This window comes from Mesocricetus auratus, unplaced genomic scaffold, assembly GCF_017639785.1.
Source record: "Mesocricetus auratus isolate SY011 unplaced genomic scaffold, BCM_Maur_2.0 Super-Scaffold_100022, whole genome shotgun sequence".
NCBI lineage: Eukaryota > Metazoa > Chordata > Mammalia > Rodentia > Cricetidae > Mesocricetus > Mesocricetus auratus.
Window position 1 is genome coordinate 20344402 of NW_024429203.1, and position 12061 is coordinate 20356462.

Consider the following 12061-nt stretch of genomic DNA (forward strand, 5'->3'; position numbering starts at 1 on the left):
TGTGTGGCAGGGTTGGACTTCCTTTGGAGAGACACAGATACTGAGATGGAATGTGTGAGCTTTTGCCTATGAGGCCTGAGTTACGCTGGCTATCTCAGGATGTTAGAGATGCCAGAAAAGTGGAATATCTGCTGAGCCAGTAGACAGGCAAGGACTAGAGCTGGCCTGAGAGAGAGAGATTCTGTGTGCTACAAATGGCAAGGCCATGGGGGCAGGGCTGCCCAAGCCCATTCAAATTCAGCTGGTGCTGCTGTGTATACCAGATGCTGGACACAGAACTCCAGGATTTCTTGTTTGTACTGCTCGTTACTATCTCGACTGTTTTCTAATCTTCTCTTGCTAGCTTCTTGTTCTTTCCTTTTGGAATGGGAATATTTACTCTTTGCCATTGAATAATGGAAGCATATAACCATGGTTTTTATTTTACAAGCACTCACAATTAAGTGTTTGCCTCACGTCTCAGAACGGACTTCCAACTTTGGACTCTTGAACAGTGTTGGAACTGTTAAGACCATGGGAATTTTTGAAGTTTGGTTAAACACAGGTTTGTTTGGTTTTTCATGTGAGGTGGGCATGGGGATTTGAGAGAGGGACAAGATATTTTGTCTTGGATCTGAAATGGTTCCATTTGGGCTGTTTTAGAGGCTAGGCTTTAGACTCCACCTGTCTCTTCGGTAACACTAGAAAGGCAAGTAGTGGCTTTGCACCTCTTTAGAGTTTAAATTTTTGTAGGAAAAGGTGGAGGTGTCTGGGCTTCTTTGAGACCCATTAAAGCAAAGCTAGATCCTCAAGGCAAAGCTAGTTCCTTCCTGTCCAAAGACTGAATCTATGTTCTACGTCTGGCCCTGCATGGTGACCCAAGTCATTACAATTTCTGGTTCCTTTTCAGTGGCTAGTATAGAGCCACTGAAAAGCCTATCAATTACCTGGATAGGAGTCCAGGCTTTGAGGAAACCCAGAGACACCTGAATACTTGTTGAGGCGAGGGAAGACTAATTACCCTCTTAATGAGCTAATGCTTTCACTTGCAGGAGACACTTCTGCTTGCCGAGTGTACATCAGCTAACGCCATGGAGTCTCTGCTATGTGGACTGCCTACCATTATGAGCCACACTCAAAAAGATGTCTTTCCCCTTTCCTCCCTTTCTCTCTGTCTTTCTTTCAGAACTGACCTAAGCCTGAGGATACTTTCTCGCTCATTTGAAGTACTGCCCCTCACCCCAGCCATTTCCTACCATGCTGCTGCCTGCTAACCTCCCCTGCAAAAGTTTGGCTTTCTCTCTCCTCCTTGAGGTCCCTATTCTGGGCAGCTGTGGAGATTTACAGGTTGTCTACCTTATTTGTCTCCCAAATTCTAATAATATTGTCCTTGAGTTTTCCAGATCAGTTTCTAAATTATCTTATTAACAAGGCTATGAACACATGAAAGGGAACCCTGGCTTTCCTCACAATCTACGGCAACTACAAAGTGCTACTAAAGAAACTCCTCTGAGGACACAGGAAGGGGCCCTATCCAGGGTCTCAGACCTGTCAGCCACAGAAGATCAAAATGAGATCCAGATAGAAGTTTGCTGTCCCTGGTTACAATGGGTGATATGATATATGGAATCCCTTCTTGGGATTGGAGCCGTGAAATCACTTGCTATTTTCTGTCTCCTTGCTTTGATATTTTGTACCTATGTGCCTCAGGCCATTTTATCTGGCCACACACGCGTAACATCTTCTGCTGTATTTATACTAACCTAAATCAGCTGCCCATTTTCTTACAAAGGAATGACTGTATTCATTTCATCTGTGAGGTGCATTCTGAGACATCTACCAGGATCACAGAAACAGGAGTCCTGTTTCTCTGCCTGAAAAAAAATCAAATCAGGCTAAAACAATTGTTCTTTATTTTCTCACGGTTATTGTATTATAACTACTTTCAGTTCTTTGCTCTTCATTTTACTGTAGACAATTATGTCCATGTAATACAGAGATGATTCATGATATAAGACATTTCTTTTGAGCATTTGTTCCTAAGGAAATGATACAACCCCTGATAGGTCACCCAAACTCCAGTGGTTGTTCCTATGCCCATGCATAAACTGCTAGCACTAACTGGACTCAGGATATTTTTTAAAGTGGATATGATCTTGGAAGGGAAAAGGAATGGGGGTTATAGGAGGGATTGGAAGGGAAGGATTAGGGGTAGATTTGAAATCATATTATGTGCATGTGTGAAATTCTCAAAAATCCATTTAAAAATTATTATAAGTCTGAACTTGAGAATATAAAGAAAAAGAGGCTAATGTTCTATTTTAAGATTAGTTGGTTTCACTACGAGCTAGGAGAGGGAAAAATGTCGGTTAACATAAATCTTAAACTCTAATACTATCCTACACTTGAACCTATTTTGTAATCATCAAGGGAAATGATGTAAAGTGCGTAGATAAAGTCCTTCATAGCTATCTATCAGGGTAGATGACTATTAAAAAGTATGGAGGACTCTAAACCATATAGGGCACACAAGAAATAAATGTTCCTTGTACCCCATGTGAAGCTGGATACTTTTCTCTATCTTGTCTCATCTAGAATGGTTTCTCTCCCGCCCGCCAGTCTCCACAGCTGCTTATAAAATAATCACTTTGAGGCTTAATATTAATTACAAACTGTTTGGCTTACTATTAACCAGCTCTTACAGCTTAAATTAACCATTTCTATTATTTTATTTATTGCCACGTGGCCATGGCCTTACCTCACATCTAGCTTCTCCAGCAGCTGCTCTCATCTCCCAGGCTCCGCCCTCTTTTTCCATGACTCTTTGCTTGGATTTCCTGCCTGGCTCTATTCTGCCTGGCTATTGGTGAAACTAGTTTCCTTATTAACCAACAGTAAAAAAAAAAATATATATATATATTCACAGCATACAGAAGGGCATCCTACATCACCCATGTCTACAGCACTCTCCCTAAGAAAATTGCCTGAACTCTCAGAAGCAACCAGTGTCCATGTTCCTTTTCAACCATAGATATTAATAGATACAAAAAATAAATAGAAAATAATAAGTAGCTAGAAATCTTCTCAAGACATCATTGGGCCAGCTAGCACCACCAATCACATCTCTGCATGTCCCCGTCTTGATCCTCTCTAGTCTTATTTGGGCTTCCAAAAACTCAAGTTAGAGGCCCCCATTCTGTAGCAGGCTCCTAACTTCTTTGTGTTTCTTTTCCAAATGGGTAAAACTTCTCCTCAGGCCAGGCCTCCTGCTCATTTTTCGTTCTCCTTTTCCTTTTTACTGTGAAAGACTATTCCTAAAACTTACTAACTCAAATAACTACACACTGGCTCAACAACTTTCAGTAACACAGGAAGGAACATTAGGCTCCACAGGCTGGACTGCTGACACTGTCTTCCCCATGTTCAACACCCCACTGGAACTGGAAGAAACCCCTCTTTACATAGCCACCTCACAGTGCTTAATCTATTCAAGTCAGACTGGCAAACCAATTTCAGCTTTACAGGTCCCCCAGGAACTAATATTATGCCCTCTGAAAATAATTGGAGATGATGTTTTTTCTCATTGATGTAACTGCATTGTATGTGGGATAGAACTTATTGAATATATGTATGTTATGTATATATATGTGTGTGTGTGTATATGTATATATTGTATATATATGTATATGTGTATGTGTAAATGTGTGTATATAAATGTGATTTATTAGAGTGGCTTACAGGTTGTGATCTTACTAGTCTGATATGGCTGTCTACCAGTGCAAGGACCAAAAATCCAGTAGTGGTTCAGCCCATGAAGCTAGATGCCTCAGCTGGTCTTCAGTATATTTTGTAATCCTGAAGAATTTGCCTCTAATGCCAGTGAAGGAATGGGTTTGCTAGAAAAAAATGAGGGTAAGCAGACAAAGAGAGCAAGCTTCCTTCTTGAATGTCCTTTACATAGGCTGCCAACTGAATGTGCGGCCCAGATTTAAGGTGGATTCTTTCACCTCTAAAGACCTGAATTAAAATTTAATCTTCCAGGTTAAAAATGAGTCTTTCCACTTCAAATGATTTAATTAAGAAAAAAATATCCTTCACAGGTGTATCTGGCTGCTTGGGTTTTAGTTCATTCCAGATGTAGTCAAGAAGACAACAAAATACTCATCACAAAACCTATTTTCATGCAATTGCTTGTATGTCATTCGTTGTTGGGATAGCATGAAATGAAATTCTACTGTCTCTAGAATTTCCCAAAATAACTGAGAAGCAAACCAGAATCCACTTGGATTTTTTATTTTATTCATTTATTCTGTAATTTGACATTTTAAAGTATTTTTAATGTTTTATGTGACTACTTTAAATGTGTATGAGAGAGCATGTATGACTTGGAATGCTTTGGTAATATATTAAAAAGCCTAATTATATACTTAGAAACAAAGATACCTTCTTAAAGCCTATGAGAATGGTATTTGTGGATCCATTAAATGTTTCTTAAAAATCTTAAGATACTTTTTGTTTATATAAAACAAAGTTCACTGGGGTAATAAAATAAAAGTTTTATTAGATTATAAGATTTGATATTGGACACAGAGATTTAATGATGATTTCTTTTCCCAGTAGCTTCTTAAAGTTATTACTTTTAAATTCAATTTTTAATTAGTTCATGTGCAGCATTCATGAGTAACAAAAATAATGGGACATAAAGGTGTTTGATGTTAGTTGGCATGCCTCTGCATAATGTGTACTGTAAATCCTTGCTGGACTAATTGCTAGGTCTTATTTCTTTTACAAGAATATTCTTAGTATGCAAATGCTAAGTATGAAGTTTTCATAAATTGCTGTAATACATGTAAGATGATATGTGTGTGTGTGTGAGTGTGTGAGTGAGTGTGTGTGTAATATCTTTGTTAAGTTTCTAGTTCATGTTGAGGGTTACTATGTATACAATAGCAATAAACAGTAAAATTCAAAATCTAGTAAACTTACTCTACATGTATTAAGAATGATTATTAAGATAATACTAGTAACTTACATTTCTAAGTTAAAATTTGACTTGTAGTGTTAAGAGGCAAAAACAATTATCTGTGCTCTCATCACTCAGAGATTAACTTTCAGGCTTGTTATCTTGTACAATTTAAATTAAAGAGGACAAATGCCATTTAAAAATAAGATGCTGGTTTCTGCTCACCCTGTTTAAAGCCCTCCCAATAATCAGCTCAGTCTCAGTATCTTTAAGATCAAAGGCCTCCTACTTTATGTTAAGTCATATCTAAAAATACTGATTTTGTGTTAAGGATTGCTAATGCTGTTATAATGTGGTCTGACCAACAGTCAAAAAAAAACTGAAAAGTAATACAAAATGTTTAACTCTTTAAAGTCTTTTTGTATATAGCCATATATGTAAACAGTGTAAAATGTATGCCTATATTATGTATATTTACATGTAGTATGTAGTTTATGTATATGCATATATGTATCATGTGCTATATATCATGTGCTTGTATTTTATATTGTTCCTGTGATACAAAGTGATGTACACATAAATGATCATACTAATCAAAACTGTCAAGTTAGCCCAAATCTATTGTAGTGTAATTAAAGGATTAAAACAACAAACAGTCACATAAATAACTTCAATCAAGTGATTAGTTTGGTAAAATCATTGTCTCATTTCTGATTATATTAAGTGGTTTTAAAAATCGCTATTACTTGAAAGATAAAGTAGATCTCAGGGACTGAGCCTTCTGCTCCATGCTGGAACTTCACCCTCATGAACAATTGTCCTCATCTGGAAGATGATCCTCTAGGCCAGCGGTTCTCAACCTTCCTAGTGCTGCGTCACTTTAATATAGTTCCTCATGTTATGGTGACCCCCAACCATAAAATCATTTCATTACTACTTCATAACTATAATTTGACTACTATTATGAATCATAAGTAAATATCTGTGTTTTCTGATGGTCTTAGGAGACCCCTTGAAAGGGTTGCTCAACTCCCAGAGGTCACAAACTACAGGTTGGAAACTAGTTCTCTAGGGTCTGCTATTCTTTGAATCTAAAGATTTTTAAAAATAACTTAGGCCTGTGGCTTTAGTTTTCTTTCAGAAATACTTGTTTACAGTTTCTGAGTGTCCGGCTTTCAAATGAGTTGTAAAGTGAGATTTATTTAAAATCTGCTTCTGTTTAACTTTATCAAAGTGTTATGAAATAGCTAAATTTTCAAGCATAATTCATTCTTCAATTCTGATGTAAATGACTTCCTGGTTGTTCAATAACCACACTTGAATGTCAAGTCTAGTGTGGCAATAGGGTCAAAAGTACCAATATTTTGACCCTTGCCGCTTGCCGTCCAAGGTCAGCTAGATCCCAGGAGAATATAAGCCATCTCTCAAGGGTTCTGAAGCCTTTAACATTTCCATCTCTTTTCTTTCAGTGATGGTCCTGGCCTTATAACTTATTCTCTGAAGTTCAGGTCAGCCTCACCTGCTGTATTGTTGTTTGCCAATTACCATTGCAAAAACAAACAAGCAAACAAACAAATAAATAAATAAAACAAGGCCTTTTCTCCTCTTCACTTCCCGAGCCAAGAGTTACAGCTTGTCTGTCCTGTTGCATTTCTCTCAAACTTCAATAGAAACTCCTTCGATGTCCATTTCTCAATTCTTTTATTAACAAGACTAGGAATGCATAAATGGGAACTCCAGTTTCCTTTAATGGGTTTACATTTTGAATGCTTGATGTCTATATAGTGGTATTTGGGTGTTATTTTGGTAGGCTGTGACTCCTTTATGAGGGAGGATAAGGTGGGTACGTATTTGAAGGCTATAATGAACCCCTCGTTATGACTCTACTTCCTATTCCCTAACCACCATGAGGTGAGAGACCTCCAACGTATACCACCCCCAACCAATATCTCCACTATGCCAGGCTAGTATCATTGCCTAGAGACTGGTGTTACCCAAAGTGGTTTGGACTCCTCTCCATTAATTAACAAGCAAGGCAATCCCTCACAAATATGTCCACAGACCAATCTGATCCAGGAAACTCCTCGATTAAGACTTTCCTATAAGGTAATTGTAGGTTGTATCCAGGTGACAATTAGACTAACTAAATCAATCTTCTTTGTCAACTTGATGGATTTTAAAATCAGCTATGAGATATACCTCTGGGGTGTTTTCAAGGAGGATTAATAGGCCCATCCTAAATGTTGGCAATGTTATGCCATAGGCTGGGCCCTGCGCTGAATGAAAAGCAAGGGAAAAAAGTAAGAGACATATCTAGACAGAAGTTCCAACATTGATTCATCTTTCTCTGCTTCTTGGTTAAGGCTCCCACCACCATACCTCCCTCACATGATGGAGCTGTGAGTCAAAATAGACCTCCCCCCTTAGTTGTTTCTCATCAGGTATTTGATAACAGCCATGAGGAAAGTAACTAATACACTAATTTTGCCTATCTCTGGAAGGCACCCATCCCTAGTGATTCTATTCTACTCTCTTTCAGATGGAGAATGTCTAGAAAAAAGTCCCTTTTCTGAGAAGATAAAGCCTGATACCACAGTTTGTCGTCACCATCAACCTTTATGAAGCACCAACCACTTCTAGACTCATCTTCTATATGTTATATTAATCTCACAAGGACACTCCAACATAAGATTTTATCTGTTATGTGAACATCTTATTTCCTGCTGCACAGTGAGTTAAATGGAAGAGCTTAGTTTCCAAATGAGGTTAAACCAATTTCTATGTCTTGCTTGGGTCTTCGAGATGGTATATGGGACTGACTGGCTTTCCTCTCTATTCAATATGCAGGGATGTTGTTTCCCATAAAAAAAATCTATGTTTTCTTGCCTTGGCCTCCCTTAGCTGAGTTTCTACTCTGGACGCCATCCACTGCTTCTGGATTTAGACTCAGCCTGTTCTGTTCAGTGTGATTCATATCCTAATTCTCCATAGTCCCACCTTGCTTGACATATGCATTTTGTGTCTCTTTCTCTGTTGACTTGAGCCTCATCTCTGAAATCAGAGGATTACCCAGCACCTCTTTTTACATGAATCCTATTGCCCAGCAAGCATTCTGTCCTATGGCCCATGCAACACACGGTTTATGATACAGAAATCTTCCTTTTGTCTCATTCATCAAGTGCCTCTTACTGGACCAAAGACTAATGACGGAGTTTGGGCAGCAGTGTAAGGAGAAATAAAACAGCAGACATTTGAGAAGAAACTTACTTTGACTCACAGTTGTAAGCAGCACTGTGTCAGAGAGACAATGGCTTCACTTTCAAGGACTATAGCTATTTAAATTTGAAGAATTCAAAGTCTGTCTTTTCTGGTATAATGGCTATTTTGGTTGTCAACTTGACTACATCTGGAATGAACTACAACCCTGAAATGGAGGGTACATCTGTGAGAGATTATTTTCCTTGGTTTGAAGTGGGTGGATCCAATCCTAGATCAGAACTTTGAGGAAGGAAGACACACACACCTTTGATGTGGATCTTGAGGTGGGAAAACACATCTTTAATCTAGGCCACACCTTCTGCTGGAAGCCTGTGTGTGTGTGCGCGCGCGTGCGTGCGCAAGTACGTGCATGTGTGTGTGTGTCTGTCTGTCTGTCTGTGTATATGTGTATATTTGCCTATCTGTATAACTATCTTTTTGAGCAAGCAAATGGAATCTTAAGAGAAACATTCACGTGAAGAACTGACAGCTCTGCCTTCCTAAATTCAATGGTACAGTGCCCTGATTTCTTCCATCAGCTTAATGCCCCATACCTTCTCTGGAGCTCAAGCACAAAGCTTCCCAAGGAAGATGAAGTATCTACCGAGATCATTGACAAGGGAGCAATTACTGAGAATTCTAAGACTTTTCTGAAGCACCAGCGATCATAATGACTCTTATCATCACCATCCACCATCATTATTATCATCGTCCTTTGCTCTTCAAAATGTGGTCACAAAATGTTCCCTTGCACTTTGATTCTTATTTAATCCATCTGGTGAGTTAAATTGGGCTACACTCACTTTATGGGTGAGGATCTTGAAGTTCAAAGGGGTCAAACTCTAAGAGTTAGAGCCTGTGCTAATTTCCAAGCCTCCTGACTTTTAGGCCATACTTGTCCCATTACATCATGCTGCATGTGGTCAGGACTGTGTAACACTATACACAGGGAAGCAATGTGGTATCGTGGTTAGGAACAATAATGTTTGAGGTAGACAAAATTACTCAAAAAAAAACTTTAAGATTAACACCTTTGCTATATGCTTCTTGCTTTCTCTTGGACACATTTTTGAAATACACTTTTTCTCCCATATAAAATCAACTCAAAAGTTTACCTATGCTTCTGAAGATAAAACAGAATCAAGCAACACCTCTGGAGTACTCAAGGGCTGGATGATGCTTGACACAAGGCAAAGGATTAATAAGTGAGTATCCTTTTCTTGTGAAAAGGACACTTTAAAGCCTTCTTCAACTACATGAAAAGCTCTGAAGATAAAACAATTCAAGTAACTTATGGGGGAGCCTGGCCTAAATGGATCTGAAGCTAATTTTGCATTTCTTAACATGTAGAACTTTGTAAAATTCTGTGTATGGGACTGAGAATGAATATTCATATACTTTCTTCTAGAGAATTATTACTGTTGCTTTGCCTCTCATAGTTCCCACCAGGTGAGATAACGTGATATTTTATGTATATAACTGGAATGATATTCAAAGTATGTAATTCACAATGAGGTTGGCCAAATTGCTTGGTAGGTAAAGGAAGCTCTCACCAAACTTGGTCACCTGCTGTCAATCATGAGGACCCATTTGGTAAAAGGAGAGAACAGAATCCTCTGTACTCCATATACATGCCGTGTCGTGTAAATGTGCAGAGGGCTGGCTATACTGTCCCAGTTAACTTCAGTTGTCAATCTTTTAAGACTAAGAAACAGCTAAGTGAAGCACACTTTGAGAATTTTGTGGGGACTTTTCTAGTGAGCATGAACTGACTGGGTAAGACTGGTTGAAAACAGATGCCACCCTACCATAGGCTGGGCTGAGTAAAAGGAAGGAGAAGAAGACAGTGAGCTGAGCATTGGCAATCCCCTCTCTCTGTTTCATGATCTGCCTGGGATCTGATCACATTCATACCACTATAGCTTGGACTCATTTCTGCCACTGTGACTTCCCCACTGTAACAGAACCCATGAGCCCAAGATAACCTTTCTTCCATAAAGTTGTTTCTTGTCAGATCAAAAACTGAAAAAGTAGCTAACTACATGAATGTGGATATAGTTAAGTTATTTTGATGAGAAGCAAGTTTTGCATGTTAGAGAAAGCAGGACTGTGGGTTGGATAAGTATCCCCCCACTCTTCGAAATGTTGTGTATTTGTCCCCATGCAACATTAGTGATGGGCAGCAGAGCCTTTTAAGAGATGAAGCTGAACCTTGAAGGAGATTCTGGGACCCCAGATATGAGGCACTTATTATTTGCTCTTGCTATTTGACAGTGATGATTAGCTAAATTGTCAACATTGAAACAACCTGGGAAGATAGTCTTGATGAGGGATGAGCTACACCAGGTTGGCCTGTGAGCAAAATCTTTGTTTAATTGAATTAATTGACTTGGGAAGACCATGACCACTGTGGGCAGCACCATTCCCTGGGCTTGGGTCCTGAACTATGTAAGAAGGGAGACATCAAGTTGAGCAAAAGTAAGCATGTGTGCACTCATTCTCTATGCTTTTGATTAGAGATGTGTTGTGACTAGCAGCAACCTTGAGTTCCTCCCTTGTAGACTGTAACCTGAACTTGAACACCAAATAAATCCTTTCGCCCTTGAATTGTTTTATGTCAGAGTATTTTTATCACAGCAACATAAATGAAACTAGTATGCAGACCATAAGGTAGGCAGTTTGACTTCACGATATCCTCAAACTGTCATGTGTTTCCTTACCACAGCCACAAAGAAACAAGTCAAATGAATCATAAACTGAGGCCACCTCCAAAACATTGAGCCAAAATGAACCTTTATTTTCTTTTTTCATATTTTGATTATCTGGATATTTGCACTAACCATGGAGGGTTGAGCAGCATTGCAGAAAATACCCAGAGAGTGGGGACTTGAGGGAGGTTTTTCATTAGCATAGGCCCAACCAACAGAAGTGAAGGCAGAGACAAACCTTCAAGACATTGGAGTGGATAAATCCTAGGAACTTATCAAGGAAAGGGAGAATAGGAGTAGGCAGAGGAAGTCTTCAACCATCATGCTGGAGAGACTCACGTTAAGAGAAAGAAAGCAAGAGTGAAAGAGGCAGTTCAGGCCATCAGCAGAACTCTGAGGAAGCCTGAGCCTTGTGTAACAGGGAGGCGAGCATAGGCTTCCTAAGAGCCCTGCTCTGGGTAAGAAGAACCCAGCTTCATGACCTCCTCAGTCTGTCAACGCTTTGGAACGCCCTTAGAGAGCATGATCTGGTTCCAGGTCCAAAGGACAACACCTAGGGATCTTTAGCCAAGCCACACACCTTTCAGAGACTCTCCGGAAGGAAGGTCCGAAGAGCATATTTTTATTTCTGCCACAAGGAAAATGTAGCAGCAGTGACAACCCAAGCCTGGCACACTCCTCAGAAGAAGGACATGCTAAGACTATAATGAATGAAAGTATAGCGAGGCCATGAGGTCATTTCTAAAGACTGCACCTCCTCTCTGCTTAGTGGGTTTGGGCATGTGCGGTTTCCTGATGCATTAGGAATGCGCTTTTAGGTCGACTTATCACACAAAAGAGAAGGGAAAGTAAAACAAAACAAAAGAAAACATTGTCACCTACCTGATCCTTGTAGTCATCTAAGGCCATTAGTCACATCATACTGCAGGCTTCTCTTTGCAGCTGTCTTTTATTGAATGTTGTCCATACAAGTACAACAAAGTCTACAGGTGTACACACACACACACACACACACACACACACACAGACACGGGGGGAGAGAGAGAGAGAGAGAGACCTTGCAGACACAATCTGTGCTCTAGCCCTAAGACTAGAAGATGCTACTTAAACAGGATTGTGTTCACTTCTGTGCATGGGAATTGCTGCTCACTGT